The sequence below is a fragment of the Trachemys scripta genome, chromosome 2, assembly GCF_013100865.1.
Source record: "Trachemys scripta elegans isolate TJP31775 chromosome 2, CAS_Tse_1.0, whole genome shotgun sequence".
In the NCBI taxonomy this organism is placed as follows: Eukaryota; Metazoa; Chordata; order Testudines; family Emydidae; genus Trachemys; species Trachemys scripta.
The window spans coordinates 9,239,021-9,258,721 of NC_048299.1; the positions used below are offsets into that span (position 1 = coordinate 9,239,021).

General features: G+C 44.1%; 1 long non-coding RNA gene and 2 pseudogenes across 2 annotated transcripts; 2 read left to right on the top strand and 1 right to left on the bottom strand.

The window, feature by feature from the left end:
• Positions 1–26: 26 nt before the first annotated feature.
• Positions 27–3,568, top strand: LOC117871969. 2 transcript variants are annotated; one of them, XR_004644369.1, is made up of 6 exons: positions 27–1,262; positions 1,595–1,742; positions 1,922–2,307; positions 2,405–2,477; positions 2,867–3,030; positions 3,453–3,568. It is a non-coding gene; the product is annotated as an uncharacterized LOC117871969 (long non-coding RNA). The 2 variants fall into 2 exon arrangements; XR_004644368.1 differs by having other exon boundaries at positions 27–1,232.
• An 11,835-nt stretch (positions 3,569–15,403) lies between these two features.
• On the top strand, positions 15,404–16,298 carry LOC117871514 (annotated as a pseudogene).
• A 713-nt stretch (positions 16,299–17,011) lies between these two features.
• On the bottom strand, positions 17,012–17,965 carry LOC117873946 (annotated as a pseudogene).
• Between the last annotated feature and the right edge of the window lie 1,736 nt (positions 17,966–19,701).

A 19,701-nucleotide genomic window follows, 5' to 3' on the forward strand; every position in this document is an offset into this window, starting at 1 on the left:
CAAGCCCGCAAACAGCCCAGAATTGCCTTCACCACTGCATCTATTCTGACGCACAGCATTCATCGTGGAAGTAGACACATCTACTCTGAGTACCAGGGCCTGCTTTATTTGGTGTTGCCAGACATGGGCCGAAATTCAGACTTAGCTTGACTCACGTGATTCTGCGCTTTCACCAAGGCACCATGCACCTAACTTCTTGGCATCTCAGGCCTCTGGAGACCCTGCTCCATCCATGGCACCATTGCCAGGAATTTCACTCATTCAAATGGCCACATGATGGAACTGACTCTCATAGATCACCTGACCAAGATGGCGTGCTTCATCCCTCTGTGCACGAGTACCTTCGGCTGAGAGGACAGATCAGCTCCACATTTCCAAAGGCCAATGACACCTTTGTTTTGCTATCTCTAGATTTCCCACTGATTTCATGCCACACTACTAATGGCCTCTCCGAACTTCCCAGCTATTGATCTGGGTCAACAAATCCATTACATTCAAGAAGAACGACGGGAGCCCCTCGAGGACACTAGGAAGGAGTCAGATATTATACAGACTGCTGATGACAAGAGGGAAGCCATTTGCTGAAGGGAGGTACCAAGTCTCTGGCACTGACCCAATCCCTATGCCCCGTCTGTTGGAGCAGTTCCTGACCCATCCCCCTTGGCTGACCTTCTGATCCCATCCTCCTCCCCTGGCTCTAGGGAGCAAAGTCTGGGTCCCTTCCCTCACTCTGGCACAATCCGTGCCCAAAGGAACCGAGTCCCTCACAGACAATGAGACTGTCCTTCCTCCTCCTGCTTGTGGGTGGGGGGCTACTACCCCCGTTTTACAGACAGGGAATGAAGGTGATGAAGTGACCTCTCCAAAGTCACACCTGGCAATGTGGAGGAGATCTGGGAACTGGACTGGGTTATACAGGAGTGCCCTCCGAACAGAGGCAGCTTCACTTTCTGCCCTTCGTTCTCTCCTCCCCTCGTGGCCCGTCTTCGATGGGGATCTCTGAACTGGAAATGAGCAGGGGCTTCCTCCCGCTCTGTCTTCCAATGTCTGGGATCTGTCCACAGCAACGCAGCCTGCAGCTGGCTAGCTTGGGGAGCCATAGCCTCACCCTGTGAAATCCAGAAGCGCTGGCTCTCAGTGATGCTTCGACGGAAAACCACGCACCCCACACAGAGGTTGGAACCAGCCATTCCCAGGTTGTTCTGAGGAGCCATGATTTCTCCAGGAGCTGGGTAAAGGGCACAGTGAGCAGTCTGTCAGAGGTAAGGGAGTATCATGTAAGGGGAGGGTCTAAGAGAGGAGGAGCGTGAGCTAGGCTCTGTATTTGAGCTTGGCAGGAATCAAGAGAAGGGACAGGGGCTATTAGAGGGCAATGCGAGGTGCAAGGGGTGTCGGAGATGGGGGCAAGGCCTGTCAAGTTCAGCTATTTTAGATCAGTTGTGCCAGAGAATCACCGCTTGAGGTGACTGAAAGCTCTGAATTGGGGCTGGCCAAAAGCATCCTCCTCAGATGGGAACATCCCAAAAATCTGCAGAAGCTCAGCCTCTGAGGTGAACATTGTGGCCCAAACCTCTCTCTGCTCTGTACCTCGCAGGATTCCAGCTGGCTGTTCCAATCCAGGATGAAAACTCTGCCACTGAAATCTCACAGCCTCTGTGCAGTGAAGTGCCACTTAAACCCGCTGTGATGCACAGAGCTTGCCCTGGCTGTCCGCACAGGACTGAATTTCACCCCTTCAGAGTGTAAGGAAATAATTGGCTGAAGGCCTTTTTCTTTTTGGATGGCTGTCTAGTGGGAAAAAACGATGGGGATTTTGAACCTGTTTCACTCCCATGACTGGTGCTTCAATGATGCAGAGAAGTGCTGATGCGTTGCTTGATTTCCCCAACTTTTAATCTACTTTTTTCTTCTCTTTTAACAGGTATTCGAAGGGCACCCCATGCTTCATATGGGCATTCTTGGGTGGGCAGATTGCATCAGACCTGCACCCGAATAAATAATAGTGAATGAAATATGCAGACACTAAAGTTCTGCAGCCAAATTCTCAGAAACCTTCCTCTTGAATGTAGGATCAGGATTTTGTTTCTAATTGATTTTTTTAAAAAGTGCTAAGCAGCTACTACACTGTAATAAGAGGAAACAGAAGCAAAAACTGAAAGGCTGTTACTTAAACCAATGAACAGATGCAGAGAGTGGAAGCACGGCAAAGCACACCAATGAATACTATGAGTAAATAACCTGAAAGCAAATAGGGAAGAAAACCTCATCTGAGTAATTGTGGCTCTTGGGACAAAAATCGGGTTCCTGGTACGTAGCCTGACTGAGATCATCCCTTTTCCCTGGATCCCAGACCTGGGATTCAGACGTCATTCTCTGTATGGTGTTGTCCTTATTTTATTCCTAGGAAAAGGATCCCCAAAGGAGGTGTAAGGATCCTGGACTCTAATGTCTGCAAGAAGCTTCAGCCACCTTCACAGGTAGAAGTCACTGTCTTTCCTACAATGCCACTAGTGCTCTTTTTGCTCTCCAGATCTACTCCCTCCAGCGGACCGAGACACCGCTTAACTCCTCGAGTCCTGATTTCCTGCCATTCTAGGGGTTGAGGGGTTTGCATTGCCCCCACCCCCAGCATCAGAGACTTTTCCTATGGGAATCTCCCTAGAGCAGGGGAGAAATCTATTCTTCCATTAGAACCAGACTGCTCAGTAAATCCACCCACACTGACCTCATCTCAGCTGCTTTGTTTATCCGAGATTAGTGGTATCTTTGGAAAACCCTTAGAGTGCCGGGGTGTGAGGTGGAGCACGGGAGACGGGAGCTCCAGGAGATTCTCCTGAAGAACACCACCCTGTCTTTCTCTGGTCAGGTTAAAGTTCGCCATCCATTAGGAGGTGAAGACCAGATGGGAGCTGCTGGATTGACCTTGATATACCATGTCCTTGAATGGATGAAGGACCTACATCTCAGGGATGGCCAGCAGCAGATGTCACACATGTGTCCAGGAATAGGCTAAACAACCTACACTGATAGGTAAGTACATTCATGGCCACATGTAAACATCACAGGAAATGGTGGGGTTTGAACCAGGGTCTTTCAGCACAAGCCCCTCTCACTCAGTGTCAACCAATCCAGCTCCAGCCTTTAGACCGCACCCCCTTCCAGAGCTGCTGAACCCAGGAGCCCTGATTCTCAGACCCGGGCCGCACATCACAAGGCCAAACCTCCTCCCATTATGGGCACTGTAGAAGGGACCATTGGCAAAAAAAACCCTCTTCATTCCTCCTATCAGAGACTGCAGCCACGGGTGACAAGGGAATGAGCTGAGATCTCCCCTGTGGGAATCCGAGGGGCTGCGCATTTGGGTTTCACAGGGAAGGCCTCTGGCAGCCATTGACAGTGTGTTCCTGTGAGGAGATTTTTCCATCTCTAACAAAGGGTTTCTGTTCCCCCAGATCTCAGCCGCTCAGCAGAATGCGGGAGAGCCGAGTGCTGATGGGCTAGAGGGGTCCCAGGAGTCGCTGTGCAGCCGGTGCAGTGTCTGCAGTCACCATGGGCCAAACCCTGCGCTCCAGACAGCCCCAGGCTGTTTCCCTGGATTGCAAAGGGCACTTTGGCTTGGGGAATCGGTGGCTGGTGCCTGTGTCCACAACTGGGATGTTTTCATGAGGCTACTCAATGGTCCATGAAGCGCCATGCAAGCAAGGGGAGAATGGACATTAGAGAGCGAGGCTGGGACCTCTGTGGCGCTGCTGCAGTTGAGCATCCACAGCCAGAAGAGAGACGATGGGAAACGCGCTTCGATGTCTGCCACAGCCGCAGCAGCTATCTCACCAAGCTCTGCTCACGCGCTAGCCAAGAGAGGCAGGACAAAGAGCCACCCAGTGACAGCCTGGGTTGCAATTAGCAATATGCGGTTTTTTCCAGTGGATTATGCTGTCCTGACTGTCTATTTCCTGTAATGTGCACATCCAGCCTCCCTGGCTGACCTCAATGGAAGTTAGGTTCTCCGTGCCCACAGGACAGGGCTGGCCTTACCATGAGGCGAACTGAGGAGGCTGCCTCAGGTGACAGACTGTGGGGGGGCACCACTAGGACCCAGAGTGTAGAAATGGTGTCTGCTGCTGGTGCATATGTATTCTCCCTGCTGAAGATGCACAGAGATGGTGGCGTGCTGGGCTGGAGGAAGGGGCCATCCCTCCCTTCTCTCCCCAGGGAGCAGAGCCTCCTCTGCCTGCAAATCCTGCAGCCCGCCCGCTCTCCGAGCATGCCATGCAAGCCGGCCCCGGCTGCACCGCACTGACAGCACAGCTCAGCCCCAGCATGGGGCTACAATGGAATAGAGCTATTACTGTGTCACTGTACCTATCTGTATCGATTCACAAGCAAAGGCCTTCGCTGGCTTTCTAAAGGGCAGGAGAGCAATTCACTGGGAGCGTGGTTCTTATCATACATGTCCTCCCTTCCTACAGTCAGTGATCTGCATTCAGCGTCTTGATTGGCAGCGGCGCCCCCAAATCTTGGCACCCTAGGTTGCACCATGCAGGCAGTCAGGATAAAAGGTGAGAGGAGAATAACGGAAAGTAACAGGAGTTGCAGGGAGAGAAAGGAGGGGGAGCCTCTTATGCACCTCTCTAGCACCTGGAGGAGCCTGGACTGATTAACATCAGCTTGTCAGGGAGCTTCCTGTTTCCTGCTGCTGTCCTGAACCCACTTGAGGAGAACAGGTGGTCAACTGAAATAGTAGGAGCCAGTTAGGCCCTTAAGAGGCTGATTTCTTCCCTCACTCAGACCCTGCTACCAGCCTGCTTATTTGTTCCCTTCAATTGAGTGTTGAGAGCCACTATAGCTGGCACAGAACAGCAGTTAGGAGTGAAAGAAGAAAACGCCCCCCTGGGGCAGCATTCGGAAAAAGAAAGAAAGCAAAGGAAGCTTTTCTATCTAAGCAGGAAGGAGCTCTCCTGAGATACACAGACACAAATGTTCACAGTGAGCCTTCCGGCCCCAGTGAGGATGTGAGTGGTGAGGAGATGCCTGATCTTCCAGTTAGTCAGAGTGCAGGTGACCTGGCAGCTACTGCAGCATCCATATCTCCATCTCAAATGGATGTAACCATGCACATTCCTGAAGAAAAGTGTAGATCAGAGAAGAATGTGGTGGAGGCGCAAGAAACAGCTGCTGCTGAGTTTAGTTCCTTTAGTCTAGATGATCCAGGACTGTGGACCCACTTGAGCAGTAGCCTGAGGGACTTCCTTGTACTGCATGGGCCACAGCAAGTAAAAAACTTCATGTCCTCCAAAGAGAATGAAAATAGAAGTTTCCATCCAACACATTCCTGATGTGAAATCCCCAATGGTGACAAAGTGGAGAGGCCATGGCGTATGTACTGAAAAACCCAGAATCTTGCATACTGGTTTTGTTGCAAACTGTTCCAGGCTAATGTTCCAGCCACATTGGGTTCTACAGGAACAAAGGACTGGAAAAATCTGGCTAGAAATCTTGCATGCCATGAGACGACAGCAATTCACCAGAGAGTATTCCATAGGTGGAAAGAACTTGAAATGAGACTAAGTTTAAAGGCCACCATAGATGATCAGCATCAAGAGAAGATTACATCCGAGTTTGCATTTACTGGCAAAATGTTCTGAAAAGGCTCATTGCCTTTTTGAGAATGCTTGCTACCCAAATCCTAGCACTGTGTGGCACTTCAGAACAGCTGCATGTGCCAAACAATAGAAATTCCTTAAAATTGTGGAGCTGATGGCTGAGTTTGATGCCATAGTTGCCATTATCGAGGATAATGCTATGACAGGAACTGTTCGTGGGAAAACAGTGGCAGAGGGAAATGGAATCACCAGAAACATACATGACTCCAAATTTCTGTGTGGCTTAGTGTTGTGGCATGACATACTGTTTGAAATAAGTGTTGTAAGCAAGAGACTTTAAGGTGTTGACCTTGATATATCTGGAGCAATGAAACAACTGGACAAAGCAAAGTCATACCTACAGTCTTACTGGCCAGACGAGGGATTTCAAAACGTTCTAAAGAGTGCACAAAAATTGGCAGAGGAACTTCACACCAAAGCTATTTTACCACCCATCAAAAAATACAAGAGTCACCAAAGAAGAAGACATTTTGATTACGAGTCACGGGATAATCCCATAAGAGACCCCAAACTGAAAGCCCTTTCAAGTTACATTTCAGCAGGATCTACCCCAAAGGCTGTTCTGGAATATATGTGCACAATTAAGATGACCAGCCTCCTTCCAAAGGTTTTTGTTGGTCTGCGCATACTTCGAACACTTCCTGTAACAGTTGCCAGTGGAGAATGAAGCTTCTCCAAGCTGAAGTTAATAAAAACACATCAATTTTATTGACAATGACATAGGAGAGGCTGGTCGGCCTTGCAACCATCTCAATAGAGCATGAGCTGGCCCAGACTGTGAACCTTCTGCAGGAAGCAGTTCATATCTTTGCAAGCAAGAAGGCGCAGAAAGCATCACTTTGATTATTCAAACAGATAAAAATGCCAGTGTTTACTATGCAGACAAGAAAAGTGACAGTTGGTGGTCAGACATTTGAAAGTTGTGTTACTTAAAATTTTTGAACAAGGCATTTTAAGTTGTTAGTTCTCCTTTATTGGGGTAGGTAGCAGAGCAGCACCATGAGAGGAGTAGAACAGGAAGAAGGCAGAATCAAGACCTTTCAAAGTTTTGGCCCAAGCTAGGGGGTATGGGGGCGTCATTTGAGCTCCCCACCTCAGGTGCCAAAATGTTGTGGACCAGCCCTGCCATGGGATCAGTGCTCAGTATGCTCACGCAGCAACTTAGCATGCAAAAGTGGAATATGATAGATGCAACGGTCCAAATAGTTAAAAACCTATCCTCCCTCTTTTCTCTGCGGTTTTCACACTTGCAATTAAAGGAAGCCAGATATCTAGCTGCTGGAGAGCCCCCTTGTTCCAGTCAGTCTGAAGATCAGAGCTAGCATGCGCACAAACCATTATTGGGAAAAGATGGATTTTTAACTCAAAAGCCATACCCAGTTCAGCCACGTTTTCACAACTTCCAAGATAAGGCAGTGTAAGAAATGGCCGTGCTTTTGCCTGGATTTAACTCATTGTGCAATGACACATCACATTACCCAGTGTTGGATAACTAAGGGACTATTGGACTGCAAAATGACCAGCAAATTAAACCGGAGGTGATCTTGTAATAATAAAGTGTTTATATTAACTAATAAGCCAACCTCTGCCCACGTCCAGGTATGCTTTGTGTTTAAACCCTAGGTAAAAGCCAGTGCATTCAGGCCACCCTGGGAGTTGCTGTTTGAAGCAGCTAATCTGGGCTTTTCAAAGGAATTTTGGAAAGTTTGATGTACTGATCCATTGCCTTCACATACTCCTCAGTAGAATGACAATTGCCCACTTCACAACCTTGCATGTATTTAGCCTCACTACACCCCTGTGAGGTCGGGAATTATGACTGTCCCCATTCCACTAATGGGGGACTGAGGCCCAATGGGATAAAGCAAGTTGTGAAGACAACTCGGAAAGTCTTTGACAGAACAAGTACTTGAATCTGGGTCTACCAAATCTAGGATTAGCCCCTCAGCCATGGAAACATTCTTATGCCTGACTCCCTTGCCCTCCTCTGTATATCCCTGTCCTAGTTTAGGTTTCTTCCACTGCAGTTTCCTGTGCCTCCCATACGTTATTCATTGTCTTTAGACTTTGAAGACCTAAAAGACATCTGTGCCAGCTTTAGATGAGTAGAAACACAGATCTACAGATGAGTAGAAACACAATCCACAACAAAACAGCAAAAGCAAGTGCAGTGGCCAACTCAACCAACACAAAACACATCTGGACACAAACGTACCCTCACCTGGTCTCCTGCAAAACATGTATATCTCTTGTAATCAGGACTGGTGGAGCTAGATCCTGAGATGGTATAAACTGAACTAGCTTGAGGATCTGTAAATCAAGCACTTTAATACTTCAAGTGTCTATTTTGTTTTAAGTCTTTAACAAATAAAAGTAATACATGCTGAACAATATACACCTCTACCCCGATATACCACTGTCCTTGTGAGCCAAAAAATCTTACCGCGGTATAGGTGAAATCACGTTCTATCGAACTTGCTTTGATCTCCCGGAGTGCACATCCCTGCCCCCCCGGAGCACTGCTTTACCACGTTATATCCAAATTCGTGTTATACCAGGTCACATTATATCAGAGTAGAGGTGTATGTGCATGAATATTCTCTCATTTCTCCTGGGATATGTGTCAAACTGCCTCTCCAGGGCAACCTCTTGTTACTTTTTGATTCAGGCTGCATTTGCTCACCAATGACTCTGAATGTTGCTGGTCCTTTGGGGAGCTGTCTCCCAACCCCAGGACTGTACCTATGCAATCCCATTTTGGGGTTGTAACCCTGTGTTTCCCTCTCCCAGCACTGAGTCCTTCCCTGTCCCCTTTTCCTCTAGAACTGTGGTCTGCGCTCTCTGAGCTAAGCGTGTCTACTTTTTGATCAGAGGCACCGTTTCCCAGCAATTTCCCCTCCCCTAGAAACACAATAAAGAGAGAGTTACTATAGGCATTAGCATCTCACCAGAGATCACTGCTCACAGAGTGAAATATGGAGACCTCGCTCATGTCTGTGCAGAAGAAAAGCTTGGGAGGCCATTCAGAGATAGATGGTGTGAATCTTCAAGGTGTGCAGTTCCTCTTTATAAAACAGACACATAAAATGATACCTCAGTTAAATGTGACCTCAGGCGGCATTTTTCAAAAAGAAGCAGGAATGGTTAGACAATGGGAACATCCATCTTTGAGTCACATATGACAAAAAAAGTTTGTCAAACCAATATGTTTCCAAGAAACATTTCAGTTTAGACTGACTGGCTTTTTTCAACAGAAAATACTGTAGTCAACAATTTTTCAACCAGTTCTTCACATTAACTTTCCAATTAGATTTCTTCTTTCTCACCCCTGCTCCCGTGTATCACAGGCTGTAGGTGCTCTTCCTAATTTGAAACACATATATCAAAGCTGAAGATCTGAAAGACAAGTCCTAGGTTAGAGAATTGTCTTTTGTAACTGTAAAAGTAACCTACACATTTCAACCAAAGACCTGCTGGAGGCATCAGCCCATCCACACATCATTCCAAATCTAGCCTGGGAAAGAAGATGTGCTTGACCACATTCCCAGAATGGTAACATAGCCAAAGGATTGTGGACCAAAGTAGAAATGAGTGTGAAAGATGGTGACTCTCTCTCCCCAAAAGATGCCCTGTCCCTAGCTCCCAATTTGAATCAAAATATTTCCCGAGTAAAAGTTCTTCTTCAGAAGATACCAAGAGGAACTGCCCTCTTTCAAAACAGCTTGCATCTTCTATTCTCAAGGACAGCAAGGTGCATATGACCTTTGAAAGAGAATTGCTCTCTGTGCTGACGTGGACCACTAGCTTCTGTGAGGGCAGCTTGACTTTACTGCTGTTGGTAAATAATGGCAGGTGGTGGTCATATTGAAATCCTTTTTTTCTGAGCAACGCAGATTTGGGTTAACAGAAATATTTTATGAATCTGTGTCAAATGAGCTGGATTGTTTTGATCTTTGATCTAAAACCTCAGAAAAATCTAAAAGGTCTAAATATTTTAAGTTTCTCATTTAAAAGACATTTTGTTTCAAAATTTACTTCAATTTTATTAAAAAATATAACAATTGCAAAAACTGCAACTGATCAAACAAAACATTTCATTCAACTTGTCAGTCAGCCAAAAAAATGGAAATTTTTGAAAAAAAAATCAATTTGGGTCAACCAGAAACTAAAGGTTTTCATTTATGTTTCAGACTAGCCAGCAAACCAAGAAATCAGTTATTCACAGAGTTCTTTTGATCATACACTTTTTTCCTCATCATTGCTATATACTGATTAGCCCTATTCTCACCACTGACACAATTCTATTGCTTTAGGGCTGGTCGACAGGGAAACTGACTCTACAGCTATTTTATGTAACTCCCTATATGGCCTTTGGGCTTGTCTTCACTACCGCCCGGATCGGCGGGTAGAAATTGATCTCTCGGGGATCGATTTATCGCGTCTTGTCGGGACGCGACAATCAATCCCCGAATCGACACGCGTACTCCACCAGCCCAGGCAGGAGTAAGCACCGCCGACGGGGGAGCCGCCGTCCTCACAGCGGGGTAAGTCGTTTCAGATACATTGAATTCAGCTACACTATCACCGTAGCTGAATTTGTGTATCTGAAATCAATCGCCCCCCCCCGTAGTGCAGCCGTAGCCAAATAAGAATGCCATTTTCTGGTTTAGTTTAATCCAGTAAATTAAGAGTGTCCATACCTGGATAGCTCTAGTGCCTTAAATTCACATATTATCTTGCTCAGGAATAACTTCCCAATGCAAACAAGCCTGTTCTCACCAACACTGATTTAGAGCTTTACTTTCACCCCTCCACGCAGAGGTGGGACACTGAACAGCAAGGTTTAGCAGTGGGGAAATGAATTTATTTGATGTTTTTCCATCCCGAAGAACCCAATACAATTGGGCAAACATTCTGGTGTAGCTGAATATGCACTTTTCTCTGAAAAAAAGTTTCAGCCAAAAAATTTTGGCCAGCTGTAGTTAGGATACTTTCGACCCCATGGAAATGCCTTACACTTAAACTCTGGAGTACTGTGTCCAATTTTGGGCCCCACACTACAAGAAGGATGTGGAAAAATTGGAAAGAGTCCAGCGGAGGGCAACAAAAATGATTAGGGGGCTGGAGCACATGACTTATGAGGAGAGGCTGAGGGAACTGGGATGGTTTAGTCTGCAGAAGAATGAGGGGGGATTTGATAGCTGCTTTCAACTACCTGAAGGGGGGTTCCAAAGAGGATGGATCGAGACTGTTCTCAGTGGTACCTGATGACAGAACAAGGAGTAATGGTCTCAAGTTGCAGTTGGGGAGGTTTAGGTTGGATATTAGGAAAAACTTTTTCACTAGGAGGGTGGTGAAGCACTGGAACTGGTTACCTAGGGAGGTGGTGGAATCTCCTTCTTTAGAGGTTTTTAAGGTCAGGCTTGACAAAGCCCTGTCTGGGATGATTTAGTTGGGAATTGGTCCTGCTTTGAGCAGGGGGTTGAACTAGATGACCTCCTGAGGTCCCTTCCAACCCTGATATTCTATCATTCTATGATTCTATGTATTGTGGTATTAATGTTAACGGAATACATGGGCCAAGCGGCTAGCTACATTTCAGGGCCCTGGGGATGTTCCAGTTGGAAGTAGAAACTGATGGGCTGTAGTATTTTGTTTTAATGCAGTCTTCTGTTTCTCTGAACTCAGGAGGGCCTAAGAAAGAAAGGACCCATTTTTTTACTTTACCACCCCCAGCTTATGTAGCCAGCAGTGACAGAAGCTATCTCTAGCTTTTTCCAGGGTTATGCTGTGCTCATGCCTACTGCTTGACTTTCTCACTTTTTAGTTAGTTGAGATGATCTGGAACTGTTATTAGTGCACTTATTGTTGTTGAAGTCTGATCCTGTTTTTAGAAGACAAAACAAGACAAAGAAACACAAAAAGGAAAAGTCAAGAACAGCAAAGATAGAAAATGCAGCTTCTGTCTGTAGTGTTAACTTTCACTGCTGTCTCACTTCTGGAGAAAAACAGGGATGGGACACAATCTTATTAGCCACTCTGCTCATGTTATTCCAGGCCAAGAAATGATCTGTGGAAACTGGTGTCCCATATTGTCTATGTGAAGAACAATGTCAATTCTTCATCTAGCCATTAGTCCAGAGATACAGAACATGCTGACTGAGATTAAAATCTTTGTTATCAAATATATGTCACAATGTACTCCTGGCAGCGATGGGACCACCAGTGGAGAATTGCTCTGATTCAGGGCAATGGGGGCAGCTCATCTGGAAACTAAAAGAAGGAGAATACAGAGGATACTTGAATTTATGCCCAACTATTGGAGACAACAAATCTTTGTGATTATCCCCAATCTCCAAAAGGATGTACAGGATTTTTAAGGATCTCATTTTTGCCTCGCCTGTGATTCTGAGTCTTGAGGTGCTGTCCCTAATGGCCACTGAAGCAAATATCAATACTCTGTATCATCAATACGCCAGTGTTTAGAGAGAAGAATGAAATAGCTCTCTCCACTGGTAAGTCTCACAAGTATGGCTCCAACCGAAGTGGAATAAACATTCTCTCTGATTATTCTTTTGAAGTTAGATTTTTCTGCACTCTGATTTTTGGCTATTTCAACCTTGTTTCTTTTGGTTTTGCTTCAGCATAAAATACAGTTTCCTGACTGTTGGGGATATTTATTTTGGTAAGAACAAAACAGAGTAAGTGAGAAAATGGAAAATAAGGCATTTGGATGTCTAATATTTTATGTTTTGTGTAACTTTTAGTCAGTCGAAAAGACTTTCACTTTTCCTTAAATGCCAAGAATTTTGTTAAGTGGTTTTATTACTGGTTTAAGGGCATGGAATGACTTCCATAGGGCTGGAAGTTCTCGTCTATACACAGAATATGTGCAGCCTAAATCAGATCCAATACATCCATGGTCTTCAGATATTCTCTGCAGGTCAGAATTCACAGTCGGAGGAAGAGAAAACAGGGATGAGTCTGTGGGAAGGGTGAAAAGCGCTTTCCTCACGGTGCCTGTTCTGAGACCAAAAATAGGATTTCAATTCCAATAGCCTCCAACAGCCCCTTAGCCAGCAATGGGTCAGATCTCCAAATGGTGTCAGTCAGTATAGCTCTGTTGGAATTAATGGGTCAAAGTTTCAGCTGGTGTAAGTGGGCCATAGTTCCATTGAAGTCACTGTAGATTGGAGCCATGTAATTAATCTATCGAATCTGTCCTCATATACCCTTCTATCTAACTATCTGCTTAATCATCCAAAAAAGGATTTGACATAGGTATGAATATTAAGAATATTTGTATTTTACAGTGGAATGGAGATGTTTAAAGATATAAAACCTCAGGCTTTGGGACATGGGGCTTGATGCAGATTACTGTATAGACTGAGGAGGAAACTCCCCCCATTATGTGAGTCCATAATGCTTATGATGGTGGCTTGCACCTAACTCTGAAGCATACTGTAATGACTACCACAGTGAAGATATAGATCATTAGGGGACCTGTTCTGGAAATTCCTGGGTTCTGTATATTTAATTTAAATAATTTAACTTTTTAAACCCCTGACGCAGGTAACGTGACAGAAGGAACTGGCGGGATTGAGAGCAGTTTGTTTAATAATTAGGAATTACCCAGGCTATTTTTAGGTAACTTTCTATCTAGACTAAAAATCCAAAACAGGAATGAGATACTTCAGTGCCATCGGCATACAGCTCATATTAATTTCAGCAACGGTGCTGACCGCATACTGTTCTCATGCACACAGAGTAGTTCAGCTGAAGTCATTGGGCTAATGGGCTAAGCCCATTTCCTGTTTTCTTGGAGTAAATGGAGATCATAATGGAAGGTATCAAACACCCATTTGCTGGGAGTCTGTCTGTATCATCGCTTTCAGAGAAAACGTTGTGATCAGAGCTGGTCAGGTATGTTCCCTCTAAACACTTTTTTCATCACCCATTCATCAAAGCTGGAACTGTTTGCAGGAAAGGATCGGTTTGGTCAATTTTTTCAACATGAACATTTTTTGGAAATAATAAAGCTGATCAATTGTTGAAACATTTTGTTTAACCATTTTCAAAATAAAAAAAACATCTGTTTTCATGATCCAACACGCAAAATTATTTTGAAATTTCAGCTAATTGCAGCTAAAAAAATGTTTGCAACCAAACCAAAATGGTCTAGAATGTATCAAAATAAAATATTTCAATTGACCTGAATTTATTTCTTTTCCTAATTTCTGATTAATAAAAATGTTCAGTGTTTTGACTCCATCCCAATTCAAGACAGGAAAAACTGACAGTCTCTCAGAAATTTTCATGGGATAGAAAACCATTTCCTGCCCTGTACTGCTTGTGTTCTGGGGGCAATGGCTGTCATGTATTAATGCATCAGAGTTACAGGGAGAGCTAAATCATAGAAGCATTTTATATCCAGTGTGCAGTCTCTGTCCACTCAGGCTGACCAGTGCTATCAGACAAACAGGATGTGAGGTCAGGCTCTGGTTTATCTTCAAGCCAGTTGCTCATGAAGCTCTCTGCACACTCTAGCTAACCCACCCTATCACTCAGGGAACACTAGTGGTAGCATTCTGCCTGAATTCTGCCTATGTGCTTCCATTTTCTGTCAGTGCCTGAGACCTGCCCAGGTCTACACTCAGACAAGACTCTGTCAGTGCCTAGTGTTAGATAATTCAAAACCAGCAATTTGCAGATTAGGTTGCCTGATACCATAGCACTTCCCCTGCTGAATCTACACTGAAAAGGCTTTTAATCTATGCCAGCTAAAAGCATCACTGCCATGTAGAAAGATTTGCAATGTGTGGGAGAAAATAATTATAATGCACATCTGCAGAAAGTATGTTTTACCCCAGTGGGTTTATACAGATCTCTGTTATAGATGTCCACTATTAGGGGTCTAAATCCATATTTAGATTCTGCCTTTTAAATTAGCCTGTGTTTTCAATAGAGCTGTGTGAATAACGGATATTTTGGTTTGTAGCAATTTCAAAAAGTCAGAAAAAAATCATTTCAAGTGATGCTGAAAAGGAATTTATGTATTTGAAATTTTCAGCAAACCTTAAAGTAAAAAAATATATATATATCAGGGTCAAACAGAATGGGTTTTTCAACCTGAAACAAAATGTTTTGTTTTCCTTTTGAACGTTTTAAAATAATTGTTTAATAAAAAAATAACTAAAGGAAATGTTGGAACTACAAGTCGTGTCAAACTAAAAAGATTTGGGTGTTGCTGAATCTGCATTTCTCCTGGGGAAAAAAAATGCAATTGAAATTTTTTTCCAGTTCTAGTTTTCAAAGGGGAGGAGTACCAGAGCTCCCAGTGATGTCCGTGGGATCAGGAACAGAAAAGCAGGGCTAGTGAATGAACTCTAGACCATTCACTGGTCTCTCTCTATATTCATTGACTTCCCTTTTCATACGGAACACTACCTTTTTTTGTTGCCTCTGACTGTATAAGCTATCAGGTTGGAAGCACTTTAATACACAGTATGTGCTAATTCTCAGCATGACAAAGCCTTAGCTATAGTGGACAGTGTGAGTGTAATGCAAACAGTGCATTCCCTAGGATTGTCCCCTGATGTATTCCCACTGCCTCGGGTTGGTGCAATATTTCATGAGGGAAGTCAGAATGAGTGTGAAGGATCCATTCTTGGTCCTTTCTTGGCTCCTGTTTAATTGTACATTTCACTTTTCCCCTGTAAAGGAGATCATGGTTGGAAGAAATGGTGGAGGGAAATCACACCTTGGTTACAGATCCAGGGATTCATGGATCATCCGGAGCTTCAGGTCCCCCTCTTTGTGTTGTTCCTAATGATCTATGTTATCACCCTGGCGGGGAATCTAGGGATGATCATGTTGATCAGGTTCAACTCCCGACTCCACACCCCCATGTACTATTTCCTCAGCAATTTGTCTCTTGCCGATGTTGGTAATTCCTCAGTTGTTGCTCTCCAGTTGCTGATGACTTTTGTGGTTCAGGCCAAACCCATTTCTCTCGCTGCATGCGCAGCACAGTTTTTCTTTGTCTGTAACTTTCTGACCAATGAAACTTGCCTGTTGGCGGTAATGGCATCTGATCGCTTCATAGCCATCTGTAACCCCTTGCTCTATAGCGTTGTCATGTCAAAGAGACTTTGTGTATTACTAGTGGTTGCCTCATACGTATGCGGCTTTGTGAATTCAGTTGTTCAGACTCCATTTATATTTACCCTGTCCTTCTGTGACTCTAATGTCATCAACCATTTCTTCTGTGACATCCCCCCAATCCTTAATCTGTCCTGCTCCGACACCCACAACGCTAACATGTTGCATTTCACCTTGTCCAGTATAGTGGTCATGACTACTATTCTCGTTGTACTATTCTCCTACATGTACATCCTCATTGCCATCCTGAAAATCCGCTCTGCCAAGGGCAGATGCAAAACCTTCTCCACCTGCGCCTCCCACCTGACGGCCATCACAGTTTTCTACGGGACTGTGATCTTCATGTATTTACGACCCAGTTCCGGCTACACCACAGATCCAGACAAGATCATCTCTGTGTTTTATATACTGATAATTTCCATGCTGAACCCCCTGATCTACAGCCTAAGAAGGACACCTTTAGAAGGACAATAAACAAGAAGGTTTGTTCATAGTTAATTATTGGGATTTGTGGTTATCAATAAACAATTGGTGAATAAATAATGAATTCTGTGTCATAGCTCTGATTTCCTTTGTTTTAACTGTATTCTCCTATGTTGAGAACTCAAGAGTAAAACAACATCCTCTGAATCTCGGCATGATGCAGCGGTGAGAGAAGATGCTCTGATTTGGTGCAGGCTAGCTCTGCATGATAAAGGTCAACTCCGCATTATTCAGACTAAGTCCCTAAGCTCACCAGAGAGGACTTTTCTGGGGAATTTATCATTACACATTCCGATAACATGACCTATCTACCTAAGCTGAGCTTTAATAATCGTTACCTCAGTTCTGGTTGGTTTTATTCTGTATGTTTAACAGTGCCCTCCACTGGATGAAATCTCAGAACTGATGAAGGATACATACAATCTTCTCATCCTCTCACCTGAACTCCAACCTGGCCTAAAACATAACAGGCAACAGCAATTGTCCTTTAAGCCAAATGTCAGAGCATCTTGCTGATTCTACATAGTGTTACAGACCCTCATTCATGGATCTTAAAAACACCAATTTCTAATATTGTATTTGACTGGGTTCCATTATATGATTTTCTGTACATCACATGGAGTGGCTGAGTCATAGAAATAAGGATAATGATACAGACAGCTCACTCTTATTCCATCTACTGTTTATTGGTTAAAATATCATGATTATAATGACCAAGAAAAAATCTTCCTGTATATCACCCTTTTAAAGGCATCATTTACCTCCTTGTTTCTCAGGCTGTAGATCAGGGGGTTCAACATGGGGATCACAAGGGCATAAACCACAGAGGTAACCTTGTCTTGGTCCATCAAGTAGCTAGAACTGGGTCTTAAATATATACATATCAGCATCCCATAAAACATAGTGATGACTGTCAGGTGGGAAGCGCGGTGGAAAATGTTTTGCGTCCCCCCTTGGCAGAACGGATCCCGAGAATGGCCACAAGGATGCACATGTACGAGATTAGGACACCCAGGAAAGTAGTTGTGACAATTACAATAGAGAAAGTGAAAAGTACAAGGTCAGTGACATGGATGTCGGAGCAGGACAGCTTCAGCATGGGGGGCACATCACAGAAGAAATGGTTGACAACATTGGAGCTGCAGAAGGACTGGCTGAATATAAATAGAGTTTGCACAATTGAATTCACAGAGCCACATACATATGTACAACCACAAACAGGAGACAGTGTCTCTTGGACATAATGGCTCCGTATAGCAGAGGATTACAGACAGCTTTGAAGCGGTCATACGCAATCACAGCCAGGAGGCAACATTCATTGGTCAAAAAGAAACAGACGAAGAATAGCTGTGCCGCACACTCAATCAAAGGAATGGTTCTAGTCTCTGCTAGAAAGGTCATTAGCAACCTGGGAGCTATGGCAGTGGAATATCCAATATCTACAATGGACATCTGGCTTAGGGAAAATGGGGGTATGAAGTCGGGTTTCAACCATGATTAACGCTATCATCCCAAGATTCCCCATCAGGCTGACCACATACATCACTAGGAACAACATAAAGAGGGGGATCTGTAGATCTGGATGATCTGTGAATCCTACAAAAATGAACTCGGTCACCGTGGTGTGGTTTCTCTCTGCCATTTATTCCAGAAACGCTCTCCTCTGCTGGTGGAAAAAAAAAAGATTACAATTAATCACGGGCCAATAAAGTAATGAGTACAGATCCCTCATAATCCCTGTGATTGTTCCTGTGAAACAGTGTATAAACATAATACAGCTGAAATACATCAAAGGACACTTCTAGGGAATGTTCTCTTTGTATTCCCCACATGCTTTCCATTAGAGATAGGACATGTTCCAGCTACAGAAATATTGTGTACTCTGTGTTAGGGTGACCAGATGTCCCGATTTTATAGGGACAGTCCCAATTTTGGGGGCCTTTTCTTATATAGGCACCTATTACCCCCCACTCCCATCCCAATTTTTCACACTTGCCCTCTGGTCACCCTACTCTGTGTTAATATGCATGAAACCATCCAGTGGGTCAAATCTTCTATAAAATAAGAGATATATAGATTGGGAGTGTTTAGTTTAGAAGTGAGGCAAATAATCTCCTATCAATGCATGCAAATAATCAATGCTATAGAGTTTATTCATTGTCATTGGTTTTCTCTTCCTAATTCAAATGACCTCAAAGGGCTCAAGGGATGCACAGGGCCCCTTTTATATAGGTGCCTAAATATAGATTTAGGTGCCTAATATGAGGCAGCCCCAGTGGAAACATTTGGTATCACTGTCTGTGTAGCCTTAAAGTGTCACTGTTCTATTGGAGTCAGTGTATGTTTTACAGACATTCTTTGTAACCATGTGCATTATTTTTCCTCCCTGTTACAAATCCTCCTAGAGGTAATAACACTTGTAGGTGGTGTGGACTGTAACTAATTCTATGATTACTTTTGACTTATAGAGTCACAAAGCCTAGAAATGAGAAAATGTATTTCCTAGGGATAAATACTAAGTTATCCTCTGGCAAGGAGTTCCACAGGTTGTTGTGAAGGCCAAGACTATAGTGAGGTTTACAAAAGAACTAGATTAATTAATGAAGGATAGGTCCATCAATAGCTATTAGCCAGGATGGGCAGGATGGTGTCCCTAGCCTTTGTTTGCCAGAAGCTGGGAATGGGTGACAGGGGATGGATCACTTGATGATTACCTGTTCTGTTCATTCCTTCTGGAGCACCTGGCTTTGGCCACTGTTGGAAGACAGGATACTGGGCTAGATGGACCTTTGGTCTGACTCAGTATGGCCATTATGTTTCTATGGAATTTCACTGCCACATGCACAAAGAGATGCTCAAAAGAGAATAATAATTGCATTTCTTACCAGTCATGGTGTAGGTGTACACTCAGTAAATTCCATTGTGGTTTGCATTTGTGGAGGAAGATATGGGCTGGTTTGACTCCTCATTAACCAATTGACTTCAACTGAGCTACTCTACATTCACACTAGTGTGACTGAGATCAGAATCTGGCCAGTGACACGGTAACACAATGTGAGATGTGTGCTGATGGGAGCAAAGCATCTCATGTCCGTTTGCAATCTTTAGTATAGAAAGAAAATGAGGCGGAGATAATTTAGGAGTTTCCTAGTTACTGGAAAAACACAGGTCTCTGGATTCTGCATATTCCCTCTGTCTTTACCCCTGTGCTAGACAAGTAAAAAGAAATGAAATTATTTTTAGTAAATATAGGGAACATAGGAATTTCCATACCAGATCAGACAAATGATGCATCTAATTGAGTATTGTCTATGCATTGGCAGTCTTTGCAGTGTGCTTCAGATAAAGGGGCAAAGACCTCACAGTAGGAAGTTATTCAATAACATGCCTATAG